The following is a 22,030-nucleotide window of genomic DNA, read 5'->3' as shown; positions in this document are numbered from 1 at the left end:
ATGAAAATAACAGACTCAATCCATTTTCAGGTCTTAAGTCAAAGTTTCAAGAAAATAACTTCAAATACCATTCCTTGAGAACTTAATTATGTACAAATTAGCATAAAAATATCTGCAACACAGTCCTTTCAAAAAATGCATCATCTAATGAGGCAATAGACCTAAATTCCAAACTTAATACCAGGCAACATGGACAAAATGCTAACACTGAGAATAAACAGCAACTATAAAAGCACAGGAGGGAAGAGCTTCTCTGGACTTGAGAACTAGGGGCATCTCGGGAGAGGATTATAGGAACGCTGTAGCATTTGGGAGGTACCTTGGACATCGGGTACATTCGGAATAAACAGTAAAGCATAAATACACGGGAAAGAATAAAATTTCAGGGCAGGTCCAGAAACAGATGCAATCAGAACTCAAATTGCATTAGGATAAAAAGTGTGTTTGTGCAACACAATGAAGGGACACAATCACCTTTAGATTTCAGGAGACTGAATCTCAGCAGAGTGGAGTTAGAAGGAGAGCAAGATGATCGGGAGAAGGCCAAGGTAACTATCCAAGCAGTAACAGATATGGGCTGAACTCCAAGAAAGGTGGTGGAGACCCTCCACAACTGAAAGGACATGGTGTCTCATTGGAGAGAAACATGAAGAGGGTTGAGACAGAGACGACAAGGAGAGGGTATGGAAACTAAGTGCGATAATGCCCAGGAAATGGAGCTGAAGGAGGAAAGAAGGAAAAGGAGCCTGATTTTGAAGAATATGAATTCAAGGGGCCAGCAGGACAGATGTGTACATAGGGTCACTGGGTGGAATGAGAGATTAATTACTTGACTGATTGACTTCACATCTGTCACTCTCCAAAAGAATTTAAAATGACTTAAATACATGAATACAAACAATTATATGGAAAGACGTAAGTAGCTATAAATCAGCATCTGGGCTCAACAGTTAGAAATTAGATTGTGAAACTCAAGAGGGATCTAGGGACTGAAATAGAAAACTTGGGACATCATTAGTGTAAAGATGATAGCTGTCCCCACCCCTTGAGAGTAGGAGTGGTGAGACAGAGAGGGAGGGGTTTATTTATTTATTTTACTTTTAGAACACAATTTCATTGTTTGAATTTTTATCAACAAGCACACAATACTTTCTGTGATTTTTAAGTCAATATTTTTTAAAGAGAAAAAAGAAAAAGATCGAAGTCATAAGAACAGAAAGTATCATGGATATACTCAGATATCTAACAGGCACATATTATATACAAACAACAGGCTATGCACTGTGAGAATACATCAGCCTAGGCACTGTGGGAGAAACATAGGTGTCAGAACAAAACAGGATTCAAACCCCTGCTCTTCCACGGACTAATATTTATGTGGGCAAATTCCTTAAATTCTCTTAAGTCTCTCCTCTAAAGACAGAACTTAAATACATCACATGGTTTTCATAAAGATTAGAAAAGTCAATATTTTAAGCACATAAAGGACAGAATTTTGTGCAATTAAGACTCCCTTCATTAATTATTCAGTTATGATTCGCTTCATTGTCATCATTCTGTCAAGTTGGGGAAACAAAATTTAAGAGCCAGATGGAAAAAAGAGACAGAAAAGAACTGGTTACAGAGATTACAAGTAAAAAAGATGGTACCACATCATGGAGACCAAGGGAGAAAAGCTAAATTCCTCTACACATCAATTCAACATAAAATGACTAACCATCAAGATATACTGGAGTGGAACTATGCCAAAGGCGGTGGAGTAGACTTCTTGGCAACCAGGAAATGGGTCCTTGCTGACTCTACACATGGACATCACCAGATAGTCAACACCAAAATCAGATTGATTATATTCTTTGCAGACAAAGATGGAGAAGCTCTATACAGTCAGCAAAAACAAGACCAAGGAGCTAACTGTGGCTCATATCATGAACTCCTTATTGCCAAATTCAGACTTAAATTTAAGAAAGTAGGGAAAACCACTAGACCATTCAGGTATGACCTAAATCAAATCCCTTACGATTATCCAGTGGAAGTGACAAATAGATTTAAGGGTCTAGATCTGATAAGAGTGCCAGATGAACTATGAATGGAGGTTCGTGACATTATACAGGAAACAGGGAGCAAGACCATCCCCAAGAAAAAGAAATGCAAAATAGCAAAATGGCTGTAAGAGGAGGTCTTAGAAATAGTTGTGAAAAGAAGAAAGCAAAAAGCAAAGGAGAAAAGGAAAGATATACCCATTTGAATGCAGAGTTCCAAAGAATAGCAAGGAGATAAGAAAGCCTTCCTCAGTGATCAATGCAAAGAATTAGAGGAAAACAATAGAATTAGGGAAAGACAAGAGATCTCTTTAAGAAAACTAGAGATACCAAGGGAACACTTCATGCAAAGATGGGCTCAATAAAGGACAGAAATGGTATGGACCTAACAGAAGCAAAAGATATTAAGAAGAGGTGGCAAGAATACACAGGAGAACTGTACAAAAAAGATCTTCATGACCCAGATAATCACAATGGTGTGTTCACTCACTTAGAGCCAGACATCCTGGAATGTGAAGTCAAGTGGGCCTTAGGAAGCATCACTACAAAAAAAGCTAGTGGAGGTGATGGAATTCCAGCTGAGCTATTTCAAATCCTAAAAGATGATGCTGTGAAAGTGCTGCACTCGATATGCCAGCAAATTTGAAAACTCAGCAGCGGCCACAGGACTGGAAAAGGTCAGTTTTCATTCCATTCCCAAAGAAAGGCAATGCCAAAAAAGCTCAAACTACCGCACAATTGCACTCATCTCACACGCTAGCAAAGTAATGCTCAAAATTCTCCAAGCTAGGCTTCAACAGTACGTGAACTGTGAACTTCCACATGTTCAAGCCGGATTTAGAAAAGGCAGAGGAACCAGAGATCAAATTGCCAACATCCAATGGATCATCAAAAAAGCAAGAGAGTTCCAGAAAAACATCTATTTCTGCTTTATTGACTATGCCAAAGCCTTTGATTGTGTGGATCACAATAAACTCTGGAAAATTCTTAAAGAGATGGGAATACCAGACCACCTGACCTGCCTCTTGAGAAACCTGTATGCAGGTCAGGAAGCAACAGTTAGAACTGGACATGGGACAACAGACTGGTTCCAAATAGGAAAAGGAGTACGTCAAGGCTGTATATTGTCACCCTGCTTATTTAACTTATATGCAGAGTACATCATGTGAAACGCTGGACTGGATGAAGCACAACTGGAATCAAGATTGATGGGATAAATATCAATAACCTCAGATATGGAGATGACACCACCCTTATGGCAGAAAGTGAAGAGGAACTAAAGAGCTTCTTGATGAAAGTGGAAGAGGAGAGTGAAAAAGTTGGCTTAAAGCTCAACATTCAGAAAACAAAGATCATGGAATCCAGTCCCATCACTTCATGGCAAATAGATGGGGAAATAGCAGAAACAGTGGCAGACTTTATTTTTGGGGGCTCCAAAATCACTGCAGATGGTGACTGCAGCCGTGAAATTAAAAGACACTGACTCCAGATGTTCAAGCTGGTTTTAGAAAAGGCAGAGGAACCAGAGATCAAATTGCCAACATACGCTGGATCATTGAAAAAGCAAGAGAGTTCCAGAAAAACATCTATTTCTGCTTTATTGACTACGCCAAAGCCTTTGACTGTGTGGATCACAACAAACTGTGGAAAATTCTGAAAGAGATGAGAATACCAGACCACCTTTCCTGCCTCCTGAGAAATCTGTATGCAGGTTAAGACGCAACAGCTAGAACTGGACATGGAACTTGAGACAAGTTCCACATTTGGAAAGGAGTATATCAAGGCTGTATATTGTCACCCTGCTTATTTAACTTATTGAAGAGTACATCATGCAAAATCCTGGGCTGGATGAAGCACAAGCTGGAATCAAGATTGCCAGGAGAAATATCAATAATCTCAAATATGCAGATGACACCATCCTTATGGCAGAAAATGAAGAGGAACTGAAGAGCCTCTTGATGAAAGTGAAAGAGGAGAGTTAAAAAACTGGCTTAAAACTCAACATTCAAAACAACTAAGATCATGGTAGCTGGTCCCATCACTTCATGGCAAATAGATGGGGAGACAATGGAAAAAGTGACAGACTTTATTTTTTTTTTTTGGCTCTAAAATCACTGCAGATGGTGACTGCAGCCATGAAATTAAAAGACACTAGCTTCTTGGAAGAAAAGCCTTGACCAACCTAAACACCATATTAAAAAGCAGAAACATTACTTTGCCGACAAAAGTCCGTCAAGTCAAAGCTATGGTTTTTCCAGTAGTCATGTACGGATGTGAGAGCTGGACCACAAAGAAGGCTGAGCACTCAAGAATTGATGCTTTTGAACTATGGCATTGGAGAAGACTCTTGAGAGTCTCTCAGACTACAAGGATATCAAACCCGTCACTCCTAAAGGAAATCAGTCCTGAACATTCATTGGAAGGACTGATGCTGAAACTGAAGCTCCAATACTATGGCCACCTGATGAAAAGAACTGACTCACTGGAAAAGACCCTGATGCTGGGAAAGACTGAAGGCAGGAGGAGAAGTGGACAACAGAGAGCGAGATGGTAGAATGGCATCACCGACTCTATGAACTTGAGTTTTAGCAAGCTCCAGGAGTTGTCATGGACAAGGGAGGCCTGGTATGCTGCAGTCCATGGGGTCACAAAGAGTAAAACATGACTGAGTGACTGAACTGTGATAATGTCACAAGACCAAGTAGGGTGAAAGTAGGAACCCTGAAACAAATTCAAAGGAGGAGGAAATAGGGGAAACAGAAATAAAATTTTCTGAATTGATTATTTCAAAAGACTATTAAAAATGTTTCACCACATAATACCTGTTTGGCAGGTTTAAAAAAATTAACATGAATAAAATCTTTCTAATTTAAATCCAAGTTATATAAGGGAAAGTCATTCCACATTCATATGCTTTCAACTGAAGCAAACATCAAGGATCTTTTTCTTCTTCACCTCTACTTGTCTCAAACAACACATCAGGATCACTACAATAACTGAGGAAAAGACCACTGGTTCTGCAGCACCGAGGCCAAGCCGCCAAGCTCATCTTCTCCCCTTGAGCCCCAGGGAAGAAAGAGAATGCTGACAACAGGGTCCTCAGCAGTCTGCTGGAGCAAAGTGTACTTCTACACATCCTCCTATACTGCGCAAGGCCATGTGACTGAAACTAAGCCAAGCTTCACTGTGTTCCCTAAGCCCTTTCAAAACTACTGACTCTCTTAATCCTCACATGCACTCTTGGAGGTCAGGAACACTATGAGCACCTTTTGAAAATGAAAAAAAGGAGGCAACTTGCTCAAAGTCATTGAGTCTTGGGAGAGTTCAGCATGTGTGTGTGCTCACATGTAAAGAGTCATGTCTGACTCTTTACAACCACATAGCCTGCCAGGCTCCTCTGTCCATGGAATTTTTCATGCAAGAATACTGGAGGGGGTTGCCATTTCCTCCTCTAGGGATCTTCCTGACCGAGGGATCGAACCCACATTTCTTGCATCTCATGCACTGGCAGGTGGATTCTTTACCACTGTGCCACCTAGGAATCACACTGCCTCAAGTCACTTCGGGGCCCAAAAGGGGGGTTTGGGGGAGGGGGTCAGAGGAACACACAGTTGAGTAGGCCCCTCTACACAGAGGGCTCTGCCTTTCAAGCCCATATCAGTAGGGGTTGGGCAGAAGTTGGCTGTGCCCTATACATCTTGGGTGCCAGGTGTCATCTTCTGCCCCAGAAGCAAGAGAGATCTGGGCGGCCTGGGATCACTCTCAAGGTCACCAGGGCAGCTATTTCCAGGCACCGTCAACAAGCAGATATGTCACTTCAGAGAGCTACACTTTGGAGCACATAAACAGCTGTAAATGTGCTCCCAATAAGTGACAAGACAAGAAAACCCACAGTCAGCACAGAAACCTAGAACAGAATCGCCACTTCTGAGCTATAGGTACAGAACAATAGCTGATCCCTGAGTGTGTAGAAGGAGGTAAAATTTTCTTCCGAATAACTTGTTTTCTGAGAAGGAACATGAATCAGCAGAAGCAGGAGATAACAGGCCACAAAAAGTAAATCACAACATCTTCTCAAACCAACCCAGAGATCAGACAGAGATTGAAACTTGGGACCAACATGTCAGCAGCAAAAGAGAACCCTAAGCACCTTATGGGGGAATTAGAAGAAAGAAAATTACCAGAGAGCTCATTTCTAAGAGCATCTGGTTCAAAACATATTCTGCTTCCAGTCCCTGCCTCACATAATCTGAACCCTATAAAAGAAGGAAGAGGGAAAAATATCCATCAAAAGCATGCCAGTATTGGCTAGCCCTGACAAACCATTCTGTGGCAGACCACACTGTATCCCAGAACACAGAAATCTGACAAAGCTTCCTGAGACACACGTTGCTATAGCATCGACTGAAGCGTTGATCCAAAATGGTGATTACATCACTAAATTCTGCATGAAGCACAGGGCAGAATGTGTCCAATATTCAGAGTTAGCTCAAATAGATTAATGCAGTCAGAAAACTGGGCAAATCTCATCTTTCGTGATTAGCCATTGGGTGAACAGCCAGATTAAAGCACTGCATATGCAAAAGTGTCTCACTCCATGGAGATTACACAACTCTGTGAGGAGAGCAGACACCAGTGAACTGTGCACTTTACACGAGTGAACTGTATGAAGACAACAAGAAAGAGACTCTCCAGAGACTTCAGTTCAAACAATCTTTTCTAGCAGGATCTCTGGTTCATTTCAATTTTCCAGAAAAAAAAAAATGCCACTCTTCTATTTTTTCCTCTGTCCACCTTTAGAATACATCTTTCTTTCTTTTGGGGGGGAGATGTTTGGATTTCTTCCACATGCTAATAATATCCTGGTGTTTCTCTCTATTCTGCATGTTCTTGCATACAAATATCTGGAAAACTTTTACGTACCCACTGTTATAAGTATTTACGAACTTAGAAATGCACAGTTTGAGGAAACTAATCCAGTTAAATTCTTTTTTCCAATATTCGGAGTGTGAGTTACAGAAGTTAAGTAAGCATCTTAGCTCATGTCCAGCAGATTATTAGACTGTAATTGGTCTTTTTGACAGATAGAGCCTTTCTGCTCTCTGGTAATAATTCCAGCTTTGGTCCAATGGATGAAAGGGACCAGAGAGAAAATGTCTAATTAGAAAGTGATTACACAGAGCTACTTTGAGAAGATCTTGAAATCAAAATAAATACAGAATTAGGACCAATTAAAACTTGAACCCGTTGAAAATGTTCTGTCAGAAAAACAGAAACTACCCTCATTTTGATAGAGAATGTCACTTGAAGAATTAGTTAAGCACAGATGAGAGAACTGAGAAAGCCCAGAGGAGGACATTTGGGCCACAGATGACATAGTCACAGGAAGCAGGGCACCACTCTGAGAAGCGTGTGTTCCCTGGTGCTGATGCCTCACAGCCTGGGGGAGGGACTCCTCAGAGCTGGAAGTCAGACCTCTGAGGAAGGAGCCCTGCCCAGCTCTTGGGGGCACAAAAAGACTAGTTCTGGGAGCACATGGAGCTGGATGTAAGCCAACCACTGCTGCTAAGGCAAAGGGCCACTGCTAAGGTGACTCTTAAGTGAAACAGCTGAAAACAAAAGGGACCAGTCCCTCCTCCAGGCGTGCCATCCCCCTCTAGCTCCAAGAGACGAGCTTCAGGGGCAGAAGCTACCAGGGAACATTTGGCAGAGACAAGCACAGTCCAACAGAAGGGCAGAAAGGGGCTGAGAGGTAAGAGCTTAGCGACAGACCCAGGAGATGCACTGCTGATATCCAGGGATGCTCCTCACATTCAGCGTCCCAAACACCAAGGGGACGCTAGCCCAAGACAACAACAAAAGAGAAAATCAATGAATAAAGCATATAAAGTGTCCCCCACTACAGTTTCTTAAGGTTTTCTCAGGTTTTACAATAAAAACTTATAGCCAATTTAAGAGTTCTACTCTCTTCCCTAAGTCACTTATTTGTTCATCCTCTTCCTTGAGGCCATATAAATACCAGTACACCTTCTCTTTAAAGAAAAATATTCCCCTTAATGAATTTCTGACTTCAAGAAGACAACTTCACTAGTATCATGGGTCCCATTTTAAGGATTCTAAGAACTCTTCAGTCAACGGGTTTTTGTTGTTGTTGTTGTTTTTATTCCCCAATCTCGTTTCAATGAGCTATGCATTTTAGAAAGGGCATGTCGAAGTATTACTTTACAAGCAGTAAATGTACCATCTCTAAAAATAACTTGTGTACTGTTTGGAGAAGCAGTTCAAGATGTTTTTCAGAAGCTTCGTTGCATCCATGTTTGAGGGTAGGGGGGCATATGTAACACTCTTGGAACGCAAAGGCCCCTCCTGTCACCTTGGTTGTCAGTGGTCACACACAGATTTTCTTACTCTTCACTGTCCTACAAGGTCGTCTCAACTCACTGAACACCCCTCGAGCTTGGGCAAGATTTCAGCTACACTGATCCATCTCTTAGACTGGATGACCCAACTATAATCTTCCTAGGAAAACATCCTTGGGCAGCAGCAGAAACTGGTCATGGCAGCTAAGGATCTTGAGTCATAATAGTGTCTCTTTCCTATTAATACATTTGTCTTTCCTTTCTTTTTTAAATACATATATTTTTCTCTGCCAACTCTACGTACACCAAGAGAACATGATATCCCAAGTATTTGACTGAGTGTGCCTGCCCCCTGGTGGGTGGCAGGGTGAAGGACACACTATAGGAAATCCTATGGGCATGTATTAATACAAAAGAACCTGAGATAATGAATTAAGAGGGATGAAGGAAGAAAGCTCACACATCAAAACTCCCTCTATCAGAGACATATGAAGAGCTGGTAAGAAAAGAAAAGAAAAAAATGTAACGAAATATAATAAAAAAGAAAAAATTACTGAGACAGTGTTAGAAACAAGACACATCATACTGAATGATGGTGTGGGTAGGTGTCTATGTGTACTTATTGTCATCCTAAATAAGTTACAGTCATAAGGATAAGGCAAGGCACTGATACTTTAAAGCTCCCAAGTGATTCCTGGGTGCAACCAGGGTTCAGAATCACTGACCAAGAATGTGTCCACCAGAATCAGACTCTCTATCCTAGACCTATTAAATCAAAATCTCTGAAAGTGGGCTCTATATCCTATATTTTCCAAAGCATCCCAGGAAGTTCTTAAGCATACTACTCTGTACAAATTACTTTTTACACAAAAGAGGTTAGGAATAGGTAACTCCTAGTGCTAGAGGTGAAAGTTACCTCAAGGCAAATTGAGCGTGGAAACTGAAACAGGCTTCCTCTGAGGTCCAGAACTCAATAAAGGTCTGATGGAAAGACTAGGCTTCAGAAAAAGTGAGATAAACTCAACTTACAACACTACTGAGAGCAAAGGCCCACAGTGCCTACATGGCTTTTGGAAGAGATTCTTAGTGAGGAATCTTCTTAATCTACCCTCATTCAGCCTTCTACACTCCTACCCCTTCTCCCATTCCCTCTACTAGAATCCTAATAGAACTAGCACCTGGGAAGAGGCACCAAGCAGCTCTTTTTCACTGAATTACCCTTGGGAAATAATTATTTGGCAAACAGACACTCCTTGAGGCATTGTGGGTTAGTCAAAATCTGCCTAGCCGCTCCGCTTCTCCCACTAGGCATATACACATGCAAAGCAAAGTAGGTATCAAGGCCTTCCTCCTTGGTAGAGTAGCTTTTGAAAAGAACTGCCTAGGAAAAGTTGGGGGTGGGCTGAAAGTATAAGTCCAGACAAGTGAATTTAACCGATTAATAAAAGACCCAAGGGGGCTGAATGATACTCATAAATCATTTACATTGTCAAGAAGAGTTCTAGGACCTTGTCCGAGCTTTCTCTTTTGCAATATCCTAGCAGTATTTGGTCAGTATTGATGAAAGCTTGGGTTAAGTATTATTAAGTATATGCCACATATATTTATGGCATATATTAAGTTTATGCCACCTTCTAAATGGAATCTCACTTAGGACAGCTGAATAAATACAAAGTTTGCAATAAAAACATAAAAACGAAGGAGCCTGCCTAATTCACAGAAGTCCTGCTGAAATTCTTGGATTATTGTTAATTCTCAACTCCAGATTCCCATCAGAACCAACCAAAGAGATGTGTCCCCATTTGCGGAGCGTGTACCTACCACACATCGTGCTATGCCTGCTAAAGTGCTGCTTCACTTCAACAGCAACCTTGAAGGAGGTGAAACTTACTGGCGAGGAACTGGGTGTCCCGTGGGTTAGGCAACTTGCCCCAAATCCTGCATGCAACTCTCAACGAAGAGAGAGAAAACTTAAGTCCATCCTTATCTGACCCCATGGATCATTCCTGTCCCGCTCAGAGGCTTCCTCTGTGACAGAGTCTGAATTGACTCTGACCTCCATCCTCACTCCTACCTCATCATTCTCCCTCTTAGGTCAATTGCCCAGCGCAACAGTAAACCTGGGTTCATGAACTCCAATACCTTTAGGGCTAGCCAAGATAACTCCATGTGTGAAGCAGCAGTAAGAGAGAGTAAGGGTTAAGAGGGACCCACGAGAACTGGGGGGAACAGGAGCATGTGTGATCTCCTGAAGGCATTCAGACTCCATTTCCCACACTGTGCTGGCCAGTATACATTTTGGTTGGTGCTATGTTTAAATCTTACAGAAAACAAAAGGAAAAGTGAGCCACAAAGGCATGAAGCAGAAAGGAGGAGACATCCTGAATGGCATTTCCCAGCCATCTACTGGATACACACACCCAGATGTCTTAATATCATCTCAAATGCAATGTGACTGTTTCTTTAAAAGTTACTTTTTAACAAGTTAGTTCTTTCTCTTGATGTTCCCTTTTCTCTCAAGAAAATGATCATGTCCCCAGTCACCTGGACTTGGAAAAGGCATCATCTGAACCCTGTCCTTCTCTCTGTGGTACCACCAAGTTCTCCCTATGACCCTGTCCTCTCCTTCTATCCCTAGGCTGGGACCTTACTGCCTCTTACCTGTTTTCACATGTCCAGCATTTTCCCTTTTAATCACAGTGAAATAAATACTCAAATGTGTACTGTCCTTTGCAGTTACAAATGTGCTTTTGTACACTGTTTCATTTCAGTTTTATTTTGTGCAAAACAACAGCTTGGTAGTCAAGGAAAATACTATTCATACTTTACAGGAGATAAAGTAACACTCAAAGGGTTCAAGTGACTTGGTGACTGCCTCCAGAACAATGTTACCTTGGAAGGTTACCTTCCTGAAGTTATTTACTTCAGTAGTTCCTTCCTCTCTTTCCTCTCTCTCTCTCTCTCTCTCTCTCTCTGCCTCCCTCCCTCTTCTCTCTCCCGGTCTCCAGAGCTGTGTAAGCCAACTGCTTGGGAAACACTTCCACCTGGATATCCCAGATACTTGAAACTCACCATTTCCAAAACTACATACATCCTTCCCTCTTCTGAACTTGCTACTCTCCTGAATTCCCCAGTTCATGAACAAGTATCACCCACGATCCACCTGCTGCCCACCCTAGAAACTCAAAGTCCCTGACTCCTCCTCCTCCACCACAGAGCCAGTCATCAGTTCTGTCTCTATGGTGATGAAACTGTTTCTTGAAACCAAGAGTTTCTCTCAGTTCCACTGCTCACTACTGATACAATGACCAACCCATTCTTGTCCATCTCTCTGACAACACTTACCTGAACACCCACTGTGCATTTCATTCTGCATCTGATCACATTTCCATGTCGACTCACAACCCCCCAGAATAAAAAACAACTTCTGAACAAGACTGACAGAGTCCTTCCAGTTTTCTGGCCACTGTCTCCCTGACTTAGCCAGCTCAGGCTCCCCTTATAAAATACCAAAGACTGGGCAGCTTAAACAACAGACATTTTCTCTCTCACAGCTTTTAAGCTGTGAAAAGGTTGGAAAGTCCAAAATCATCAATCAAGTAGGGTGTGGTTTCTGGTGAGAACTCTCCTCCTGGCCTGAAGACAGTCACTTTGTCTCCACGTAGCCATTTGTTTGGGGGGTGAAGAATGGAGCACAAGAGAGCTAGCTAGCTCTCTCTGCCTTCTGATATCTCTTCTTATAAGGGCACTGATTGTATCAGATCAGGACGTCATCCTAATGACCACACTTAACCTCAATTACCTCCTTATAGGCCCAGTCTCCAAATATAGTCACATTCTGAGCTATCGGGGTTTAGAATGCCAACATAGGAATTGAAGGAGGCATATAACTCAGCCCATAACACCCCCCTCTAATCTCAAGAGAAGACTTGGCCTCTTGGCAGTCTACACTCCAACCACATGGACTACTTACTGTGACTTATTTCCATGCCTGTGCCCAATTTATTCCCTCTCTGGGACCCTCTCATCTTCCTCCTCCTGTTTCTTACGCTCATCTCATCCTTTAACCTTCAACCTACATAAGTTTGTCTAGAAAGTCTACCCTGACCTGCAACCCCATTCCCCCTCTGGAATTAGGGATTCCCCCTATGTGTTCTCAGAACACTAATGACATGTGCCTATATCCCTTACTTATCCATGAAGGCAGGTACTGTGTCTCATTCATTGTTGGATCTGTAACATACACCAGAAAGTACACTTTCAAAAGGTATCACTGTCCAGTACCATTCTCAGGAAGGGAGCGAAGGAGGGAAGAAAGGAGGGACCAGAGTGAGGGAGACTCGTCATTGTCCACAGAAGTCCACTCTTCAGCTTGGCATGTGAAGTCACCCTCTGCTGGGCCTCAAGGCCCTAATGTTAACAAACTTATGATTACCCAAAGGGAAAGTGGGGGGTAGGGTGGGGGGAATAAATTCAAAGGTTGGGATTAACATATACACACTACTATACATAAAACAGATAGTCAACAAGGACCTACTGTATAGCACAAGGAATGAGACTCAATACTCTGTAATAACCTGCATGGGAAAAAAATCTGAAAAAGAAAGGATGTAAGTATACACATAACCGAATCACTTTGCTGGGCACCTGAAACTAACACAACATTGTAAAGCAACTATACTCCAATATAAAATAAAACCTTTTTTTTTTTTTTAAAAAGACCCTAATGTTTATATTTTAAAGTCTACATAGAAAAAAGCAAGGCCCTATGCTTCCTTTTGGGGACAAAAATAGAAGAACCAATGAGCAGAAGTGAGAAACAGGGTTGGAGTGGGAAGAGTGTGTGTGTGTGTGTGTGTGTGTGTGTGTGTGTGTGTGTGTGTGTGTGTGTGTGCACGCGAGGCACTCAGTCATGTTTGACTCTTTGCGACCCAACGGACATGAACCGCCAGCTTCCTCTGTCCATGGAATTCTTCAGGCAAGAATGCTGGAATGTGTAGCCATTCCGTTCTCCAGGGGATCTTCCCAACCCAGAGATCAAACCCAGGTCTCAAGCACTGCAGGTGGATTCTTTACCATCTGAGCCACTGGGACCCTCTGGGAGAGGGAAGAGGGGGCTGAATGAAAAGAAGAGGCTTGGAATTAGTTTTAAAGTACCTCAAAGTTCCATTCCATGTTCAAGACACATTCTCTTCTACACTGACCCCCTTCTGCTCCCACCAGGACCAAAGCTACAGTCTACTCTCAGACCCCTTTCAGCGCCCTGTCCTGGTCCGCAACGGCCTCCGAAATCCACAATGTCCAGCCCGCCCCTTTTACTGGCACAGCTGTTTTCAATGTCCCTGGACTCCTAGGTTCCCGAGACCCTTTCAGAGGACTTGCAAGGTCACAGTTATTTTCTTAATAATACTATCATGAAATATGATTTTCATAATACGTTATTTACCTCTTGCCCTGTGTTAGCATTTGCACTGATGGCGCAAAATCAAGCGTGAGTAAAACTGTTGGCTTCTTAGCACAACTCATGGCAGTGGCACCAAACTGCACAGCAGCCATTGTATTTTTCTCTGCTGGGCATTGGTAAAAGGAATGTCAGTTTGACTTAGGAATAGCCTTGCTAAAGCTGTAAACATTATTAGTTTTACTAAATTCATTGGTCTTAGACTTTGAAAGGACTTTTGCTCACATGCAATTTTTAAAATTACGTTTATTATATATTACCTTTTTTAAAAAAAATTTAATTGGAGGATAATTGCTTTACAATATTGCGTTGGTTTCTGTCATACATCAACATGAATCACCAGAGGTATACATAAGTCCCCTCCCTCGTGAACTTCTCTCCCACCTTCCACCCCTCTGGGTTGTCACAGAGCACCTGATTTCAACTCCCTGCATCATACAGCAAATTTCCACTGGCTATCTATTTTACATAGAATAATTTACACATTTCCATGCTAATCTCTCAATTCATCCCACCCTCTCCTTCCCCCACTGTGTCCACAAGTTCTCTGTATCTCCACTGCTAGCTTGCAAATAAGCTCATCAGTACCATCTTTCTAGATTGCATATATAGGTTTTCAGTTCAGTTCAGTTCAGTCCCTCAGTTGTGTCTGACTTTTTGCGACCCGATGGACTGCAGCACGCCAGGTCTCCCTGTCCATCACCATCTCCTGGAGTTTACTCAAACTCATGTCCATTGAGTCAGTGATGCCATCCTGCCATCTCATCTTCTGTCATCCCCTTCTCCTCCCACCTTCCATCTTTCCTAGCATCAGGGTCTTTTCAAAATGAGTCAGTTCTTCGCATCAGGTAGCCAAAGTACTAGAGCTTTAACTTCAGCATCAGTCCTTCCAATGAACATTCAGGACTGATTTCCTTTAGGATGGACTGGTTGGATCTCCTTGCAGTCCAAGGGATTCTCAAGAGTCTTCTCCAACACCACAGTTCAAAAGCATCAATTCTTTGGCACTCAGTTTTCGGTATACTCCCACTCTCACATCCATACATGACTACTAGAAAAACCATAGCTTTGACTAGATGGACCTCTGTTGGCAAAGTAATGTCTCTGCTTTTTAATATGCTGTCTACGTTGGTCATAACCTTCCTTCCAAGGAGAGCGTCTTTTAATTTCACGGCTGCAGTCACCATCTGCAGTGATTCTGGAGCCTCAAAAAATAAAGTCTGTCACTTTTTCCATTGTCTCCCCATCTATTTGCCATGAAGTGATGGATCAGATGCCATGATCTTAGTTTTCTGAATGTTCAGTTTTAAGCCAACTTTTTCATTCTCTTCTTTCACTTTCATCAAGAGGCTCTTTAGAATTTCTTTGCTTTCTGCCATAAGGGTGGTGTCATCTGCATTATCTGAGGTTGTTGATATTTCTCCTGGCAATCTTGATTCCAGCTTGTGCTTCATCCAGTCCAGCATTTCATATGATGTACTCTGCATATAAGTTAAATAAGCAAGGTGACAATATAAGCCTTGATGTACTCCTTTCCCAATTTGGAACCAATCGTCTGTTGTCCCATGTCCAGCTCTAACTGTTGCTTCTTGACCTGCATACAAATTTCTTAGGAGGCAGGTCAGGTGGTCTGGTATTCCCATCTCTTGAGGAATTTCCTATAGTTTGTTGTGATCCATAGTCAAAGGCTTTGGCATAGTCAATAAAGCAGAAATAGATGTTTTTCTGGAATTCTCTTGCTTTTTTGATGATCCAACGGATGTTGGCAATTTGATCTCTGGTTCCTCTGTCTTTTCTAAAACCAGCTTGAACATCTGGAAGTTCATGGTCCACGTACTATTGAAGCCTGGCTTAGAGAATTTTGAGTATTACTTTGCTAGCGTGTGAGATGAGTGCAATTGTGCGGTAGTTTGAGCATTCTTTGGCATTGCCTTTCTTTGGGACAGGAATGAAAACCAACCTTTTCCAGTCCCATGGCCACTGCTGAGTTTTCCTAATATGCTGGCATATTGAGTGCAGCACTTTCACAGCATCTTTTAGGATTTGAAATAGCTCAGCTGGAATTCCATCACCTCCACTAGCTTTGTTTGTAGTGATGCTTCCTAAGGCCCACTTGACTTCGCATTCCAGGATGTCTGGCTCTAGGTGAGTGATCATTCCATCATGATTATCTGGGTTGTGAAGATCTTTTTTGTATAGTTCTTCTGTGTATTCTTGCCACTTCTTAGTATCTTCTGCTTCTGTTAGGTCCATACCATTTCTGTCCTTTATTGTGCCCATCTCTGCATGAAATGTTCCCTTGGGATCTCTAATTTTCTTGAAGAGATCTCTAGACTTTCCCGTTCTATTGTTTTCCTCTATTTCTTTGCATTGATCACTGAGGAAGGCTTTCTTATCTCTCCTTGCTATTCTCTGGAACTCTGCATTCAAATGGGTAGATCTTTCCTTTTCTCCTTTGCCTTTCGCTTCTCTTCTTTTCACAGCTATTTTTAAGGCCTCCTCAGACAACCATTGTGCCTTTTGGCATTTTTTTTTCTTGGAGATGGTTTTGATCACTGCCCCCTGTATAATGTCACGAACCTCAGTCCATAGTTCTTCAGGCACTCTGCCTATCAGATCTAATCCCTGTCACTTCCACTGCATAATCGTAAGGGATTTGATTTAGGTCATACCTGCATGGTCTAGTTGTTTTCCCTACTTTCTTCAATTTCAGTCTGAATTTGGAAATAAGGAGTTCATGATCTGATCCACAGTCAGCTCCTGGTCTTGTTTTTGCTGACTGTATAGAGCTTCTCCATCTTTGGCTGCAAAGAATATAATCAATCTGATTTCGGTATTGACCATCTGATGATGTCCATGTGTAGAGTCTTCTCTTGTGCTGTTGGAAGAGGGTATTTGCTATGACCAGTGCGTTCTCTTGGCAAAACTCTATTGCCTATTATACAGGTGTTAATATATTTGTTTTTCTCTTTCTGACTTGTTTCACTCTGCATAACAGGCTCTAGCTTCATCTACCTTATTAGGAATGACTCAAATATGCTCTGTTTTATGGTCAAGCAATAATCCACTGCACATGTATACCACAACTTCTTTATGCATTCATCTGTTGATCAACTTCTAGGTTGCTTCCATATCCTAGCTACTGTAAATAGTGCTGAAACAAACATTGGGGTGTATGCATCCTAATTATTATGTTTTACCTTTATTATTACCTTTCTTTTTATAATTTTATGATGAAATGGAAGATATGCATAAAGCATTTTTGCTACATAGCAAAGTACAAGGGTTGTAGCAAGAAAAGTTACTTAATGAACTGAACTGGCTTTTTTCTTTGCATGGAACTCCCTTTTTATGGAAAAAAATCACTAACAAAATATAAGTTTCCAAACTTGCATATTTCACAAATATTTTCTGAAAAATAAATGAAGTAAACCTGTCAATTCAAGGAAAACAACTGTTAGTATTTTGCCAATGATAAATTTAAGCTTTCAAATGAAAATTAAATTTTTGGAATTTAATTTCCAATTAAATTGGAAAACCTGTATCTGCCACCACGAACTTGACAAAATCCCAATACTGAAATCCTTTTCTAATGAGATCACTGGTGATATTAACAAATGTGACTTTTTTATATATTGTGTCAATTTTGGAATCTTGTAACTCAATGAACCAAAATCATGCATGGGTAAGATATCCTTCTAAAACAGACCAGTGGATTTTCAAGAAAATAGGCTAGAATAAGTTCACTGATTGGTTTCAGGTTCAGCATTGCAGCTAACCTTTAAGAAACTACCATTTGAGAATGAGCACAGAATCACAGAATACTCATGATTATTAGAAATGATATCAAAATTCTCGTCCTGTTTGCAACTTTATGTCTGCATGAAGCTAATTTTTTTTAATGTACTTCAACCAAAGAAACCTACTGCAATAGATTAGATGCAGAAGCACACATGAGAATCTAACTATCTTCTATTAAGCCAGTCATTAAAAGATCTGTAAAAATCGGAAATAACACCACTTGCCTTGCTAATTTTTTTCATTTTGGAAAACAGCTATTTTTATTGAAAAATGTCATTCATAATTAATAGGTAATAGTTTATTACTGCTACTTTTAAATGAATTAGTAAATATTTCCAGAGTGTTTCACTTGCTATTTAATAAATGAAAGCTATGTTTAATAAACATAAACAAAGCTCTTAATGATTTTCAGTGATGTAGAGAGGTCCTGAGACCAAAAAGTTTGAGAACAATGATATTATTGTATTTGACTTTGGCTGATCTTTCCATGCCATATGCTAGTGCTCAGTCGTTTCAGTAATGTCCTGACTCTTTTTGACCCTATAGACTGTAGCCCACCAGGCTCCTCTGTCCACGGGATTCTCCAGGCAAGAATATTGGTGTGGGCTGCCATGCCCTCCTTCGGGGATCTTCCTGACCCAGAGATCAAACCCATGTCTCCTGCGGCTCCTGAATTGCAGGCAGGTTCTTGACCACTGAGCCGCCAGGGAAGCCCTTCCATGCCACATCAGGTTCTATATACTGTCCATGAAGCTTCCCTACCCAACGGTGCTTCCTCCTGGGGCCCTACTAGCTTCAATGCCACTATTTTAATGCAGTCATATTAATGAGTTAAGACTTTTAAATGACAGTCTTCTAGTGTCCATGTTTAAGAATTTTAGGGAATCTGTTTTCTGATCATTGTTAACACAGCTAGCCCTTGAAACTGAGAATACAATGCAGTAGACTTTATTCAGAAAAACAGTAAAATGCACCCTCTAGTGGACATGTAAGCTCACAGAACATGAAGTTTATTTGGAAGAGTTCTGGCCTCACTCCAGAAAATTCACAATAATAAAATAGCAATATATGAGTATAGGAAAGTTACGAACTTTAATTTTTTGAGGACACATTTTAAAAAGAATTATGAAAATATGAAGCCAAATCTGGATCACACTTCATAACTAAACGCAAATGTAAATTTGAATTCACATTGCTACATGCTTAGTGAAAAAAAAAAGTAATCTCTCTTGAATTCTTATGAGTTGATTATACATAAGCTATCCAAAATAATCTGCTTAAGTTATGCATTTTCTATTAAGTAATAATATCTTAAAATATTTAGAAACATTTAACACTGATGTATAAAGCTGACTTATTATTATTAGTGAAACCTCCAGATATTAAAACTACTCTCAACACACAACCTCAGCATTCCAATGACCTGACAAAAATCTGAAAACGGCTCCTTGAAAAATGAGAATCAGTACTTGGGGCATATCTTTATTTAACTTAGTATGTTAATGTTAATAAAAGAACTTAATTATTTGCATCTTTCTCGGAAAATAAGAGTGAAAATATGCACAACTTCATACTTTTTACAGTTAAAAATATGTAATGACATAGAATGATGTCTAAAATATATAGTTTAAAAATATGAGGTTATAGAATGAGTGGCATGATCTAATTTATGTTCTTAAAAATGTACACATGAACACCCATATTTAAGCACAGATATATGTTAAGAGGAAATTAACCCTAAATATTCATTGGAAGGACTGCTGCTGAAGCTGAAGCTCCAATACTTTAGCCACCTGATGCCAGGAGCCAACTCATTGAAAAAGACCCTGATGCTAGAAAAATTTGAGGGCAAGAGGTGAAAGAAGAGGGAGACTGACAGAGGATGAGATGGTTGGATGGCTTCAAATTTGAGCAAACTCTGGGAGATAGTGAAGGACAAGGAAGCCTAGCATGCTGCAGTTCATGGGGTCGCAAGGAGTCAGACATGACTTAGTGACTGAACAAATATGTTAATAGCTTGTTGTTTTTAGTTGATATGTCATGTCCGACTCTTTTGTGACCCCATGAACTGTAGCCTGCCAGGCTCCTCTGCCCATGGAATTTCCCAGGGAAGAATACTGGAGTGGGTTGCCTGCCCTCCTCCAGGGAATCTTCCTGACCCAGGGATCGAACCCAAGTCTCCTGCATTGGCAGGCAGATTATTTACCACTGAGCCACCACAGAAGCCCATGTTAATAGTTTACCAAACTACTTCTGAGCAGAAATGTGCATTACTGGAAAAAGTAATAAAGGAGTTATTTTTTACTATACATCTATACTGTTTAAATGTTATGCATTTTTTTAATTCAAAATAATCAAACAGGGAGCTTTTAGTAAGGTACACAGATTAACAATTGATTCAAAGCATCTCATGGAATGGAAATAACTAGTTATTTCATCAACTAGGTATTAGAAGGTTTAAGTAGTAATGAGAAAGTTGATCTCGATGCTTTTTAAATCATGAGACCAGTATTTGGAAAAGATTTTTTTTTTAATGCCTTTATCAATAAAACATCTGATGTCTTGATCCATGGATGATGATAAGCTGTGGTGGTACAAAAACAATCCGCTCTGCCACTTTTCAAAACTTTGGCAAGGACAGTTACTCCTTTCCAACAGGGATCATCTGACCAGATGATCGTGATAGTCCTTTTTTGAGTCTCAAATTCTATGACCCATGAAGTGCTGAGATATAATACTATCACAGTCATGAAATTATTCTCTAGCTTTAAGTTTTTATAGAGCTAGCCTCAGCCACAACAGCCTACTGGGTACAATCCTTTAAGTAAATAATTAATTGGCATCCTTAATCTCAACTGACATTAGTCGGGTTGACTGAAAACTAAAGAACATCAGTGGTATCACCAAACCACAGGCACTAAGGAATATACTCTACCCATTACAATTGGAGCATTAGGTAGAAAAAGACCTATGATGTTCTTGTTTCAACAGCCTTTATTTTTTTTAATCTGAACACACAATATCTCTAAGCCAACAACTTAGGAGGAGGAGACTGGCCAAGAATAAATTTCTATTGTCACTTATATGAAATTCTATGGGCCTTTATACTATGCCAGTGTTTCATAATGTAATCATATATTGCCCATTGCATATATACATTTAAACAACACCCCCTTTTTCATACTAATTAAAACTCTCTTACTTGTACTCCAGTTATTATTTATGTTGAGACATTTGTCTCATTTTACTAAAACTCTTTGTCTATGCTTAAAGAAACATAACTTCCTATTAATCAACTAAATTGCCTCAAACACATTTGAAATTTGTAGGATTTTGATCACCGGCAGAGTAAGTTTAAAAACTAGTGAGGATAAGAGTGGGCAATATGTGGAACCAGGATTCAGCGATCAATCACATCCAAATTGTATATTCAAGTTTTACATGGGGAATTGCTCATTTATAAGGCTCCCTTATCACTGGCCCGCATCACAACGATACAAATATGTGTTGGGCTCTGAGGTAAAAGAAAATAACCGTTCAGTATACATTTTCAAGTCACCATAAGACCAAAAGAAACATTTTTTATTACTTTTAATACTGCCTCTCAGCCTCTCAATCTAAGATTGAAAGAATCTCTAAGAGTTTTACCATGACGGCAGGGCTTTTTAAAAAGATGGTTATTAACGTTGTATTATAAATTGCAAAGTTGCTAAGAGAGTGGATCTTACATGTTTCTACCTTTTACCATTGTAATAATGTGAGGTGATGGATGTGTAAATTTGTCTTATTGTGGTAATCATTTCACAAACTAAACATACCAAATATCACACTGTACACTTCAAACTTACAATGTTATATGCCAATTATATCTCAATAAGGCTGGAAAAATATGTATAAGAACATAGAAATAAATTATCTGAAATTTAACTAAAATAAGAATAAAGGCTTACAATAAAATGGCAAAGTAAAAACAGGCTTAAAAATGTGCTCTATAAGAAAATGACCAAACGAACCCAAAAAGTAGCAAAAAGGGTAAGGTAATGTGTGTGAGAAAACACATACTTCATCAGAACTAAATCTAAGGGCAGAAGATCAACCAAAAGACTCTGGGGGTTGACAGAGATTACCTTTCAAGAGTGAAATTTGTGAGAAGTACAAGGAATTTCATCACTGCCCACTCTACCCCCCATACAAATTTAATAGAACTGTAGCAGTCTCCTCCACCTGAACTCCTTTCCTAATAATCAAAGAGCAATAGGTTCCTATTGAAATAGTAAGACTGGAGTCAAAAAAGCAGGGCCATCACTAACCTGTTTTGCTGAAGGCATTTAAAATAAGACTATTCAGACATGCACAGGGAAACCTCTATC

At 40.3% G+C, this 22,030-nt stretch overlaps 1 protein-coding gene across 1 annotated transcript in view; it reads right to left on the bottom strand.

Moving 5' to 3' along the window:
• The window catches only part of ARL15 (ADP ribosylation factor like GTPase 15), a 447,977-nt gene that overhangs the window by 339,691 nt on the left and 86,256 nt on the right, over window positions 1-22,030 (bottom strand). The gene's annotated exons all lie outside the window — the stretch shown is intronic.

Source organism: Dama dama, chromosome 25 (assembly GCF_033118175.1).
Source record: "Dama dama isolate Ldn47 chromosome 25, ASM3311817v1, whole genome shotgun sequence".
Classification (NCBI taxonomy): Eukaryota; Metazoa; Chordata; class Mammalia; order Artiodactyla; family Cervidae; genus Dama; species Dama dama.
This window is presented reverse-complemented; position numbering and strand designations above follow the sequence as displayed.